Source organism: Microtus ochrogaster, unplaced genomic scaffold (assembly GCF_000317375.1).
Source record: "Microtus ochrogaster isolate Prairie Vole_2 unplaced genomic scaffold, MicOch1.0 UNK175, whole genome shotgun sequence".
Classification (NCBI taxonomy): domain Eukaryota; kingdom Metazoa; phylum Chordata; class Mammalia; order Rodentia; family Cricetidae; genus Microtus; species Microtus ochrogaster.
In genome coordinates, this window is record NW_004949273.1 from 131,310 (window position 1) to 133,743 (window position 2,434).

Consider the following 2,434-nt stretch of genomic DNA (forward strand, 5'->3'; position numbering starts at 1 on the left):
ATAAGTACTCTCCCATTGTGCAATATTAGCAGAGTGTGGATTATTGGGCACAAATGTCTCCTATGTACTGGTATATTGCATAATCCCACACACAAGCACACTTTGTGGGACCTCCAGTGAGAAATTTGTTCACAAAGTCAATAACGGTGGTTCCACAGTTTAATCTCTCCTTCATCTTCTAAAATACATTAGAAGCCACCTCTCTGCAACTATCTTCCATTTGGTAGGACATGCAGTCAAGAAAGGAATCTTTCATATGGATCACATTTGGGACCAACAAAGATAAAGGGACATTCAAGCAAGAAAATTACCATTGTTTTGCTTGTGCTTATAAACTGGAAACTTTACAGAAGAGGGGAGAACAGCAGGAGAAGACTAAGGAAACTGATGTAAAATGTATACTGGAGAATTCATTTTTCCCTCAGTCCCTTGTTTGCTGTCTGTCTTCTTAATTCAGAAATCCCAATTTTTTTTTTTGAGACAGGGTTTCTCTGTAGCTTTGGTGCTGGTCCCGGAACCAGCTCTTGTAGACCAGGCTGGCCTCGAACTCACAGAGATCTGCCTGCCTCTGCCTCCCGAGTGCTGGGATTAAAGGAGTGTGCCACCACCACCCAGCTTTCTTCTTCTTAATTCTAAGGGTAGACTGAGGCTGGTACTCAGATGTCCCTGATAGTCCCTGTTGTCAAATTTTATACTACTTTCATTTTAGAGGGTATGTGTTATTACAATTAGATTTTAATACATCTCACATAATAACTGTTTCTAAGATTTGTTAATTGTAGTGATTGGAGCGGCAGGCTGCAGCCCAGCTCCCAGCTAGCTTTACCCAAAATAATTACCTGGAAACTGTATTCATTTAAACACAGCCTAGCTCATGAATTTCAGCCTCTTATTGACTAATTCTCACATCTTGCTTTAACCCATATTTAGTAATCTGTGTAGCACCATTAGATCGTGGATTACCAGGAAAAAATCAGCATGTCTGACCTGGCAGCTGGCTCCATGGCGACTGCCTTATTGCCTTCTTCCCAGCATTTTGTTCTGTATATTTCACCCACCTATGTTCTGACATATCAGGCCAAGCAGTTTTCTTTATTAATTAAATAATGAGAGCAACAGATAGATAGAAGACCCTCCTACAGTTAATTATATCCCTCAATGGTTTTCTTGGGAGCAACATGTAGAGAGAGCCAGCCTTTTGGGGGCGGGACATCCTCGGGCAAATGTTTACTTAAATTGGGGCGCGCAGACGCTGCGGCACGTTTCCTGTTTCCTGTTTCAGTGCATCGCTGGAAATCCAGTTGTGTGAGTGTGCTATTTACATTAAAGTTGTATCATCTTATACCAATTTGTCTGTATTAATCCGATCCGCCTTCATTTGCGGCGTCCAGCACCGCACGGCTTGTTAGAGAAGCCGACAGTGCCGGCCAACCCCGCACCCTCCCCCGAGCGCGCGGGCTCGCTCTCTCACCACTAGTGCTCTGGGGCTCACATTGCGCTTCCGGGTGTGCTTGCCTGCGCAAGCCACCACAGCGGCAGACTTGGTCTGATTCAAAATAACCTCTTCACACACATTATAAATCCTCAGGCAGAACGATAAATTTCGGTTTTGAGTTGTTTCAGACCAGCCTTCCACGTGGACTCAAGTGGACTCTTCCACCACCTCTGGCAGAAACCAGTCAGGTAAAATTTTTTTTTCCTTATATAAAAAAAAAGATGTCTGACAATATTACTCTCGAGAATTTTAACGGTCTTTTTGAGTGTGCCATGTGGGAGATCTTACAAGAGGTGTCTAGCACCCCACATCTATGCATTCTTCTGGGATTAGTAATTTTCCTTGGCACTAAATGGTTTGAAAGCAAGGATATGATAGAGTCTTTAAGAGACAAATCCAGGAATCTTAAGGCAGAAGCTGCACGTCTGAAAACTATTGAGGATGAATCCAGGATTCTTAAGGCAGAGGTGGAACAAATAAAAAACTATTGGAGATGAATCCAGGATTCTTAAGGCAGAGGTGTAATGGCTAAAAACTATTAAGCACTAAAATGATATTCTCAAGAATCAGTTTGACGTTATACAGGAAGATAACAGATCCTTGTCTAACAAGACTCTGCTAACTGAGCAAAATTTAGAAAAGATTCAGGTTGATATTAAGGAAAAATTAGTTAATATGGAACAGGAAAGAGCTGAGTTGGACCATAAACTTCAATCCCTTTCTGTAGGAACTGAAACATTATTGGCTCATATTAAGGAGAAATTCATTAATATGGAAGAAGGAACAGCTGATTCAAATCATAAATTTCAGCAGTCACTTTCTGAAGGGATTGAAACATTAACTGAAAGAATCAGAACAGTTGAATGTGACAATCGAATCTTTTCTAAATCTTATGATAGATTGATGGAAAGATTGTCAATACAAGAAGGCACGGTTTAT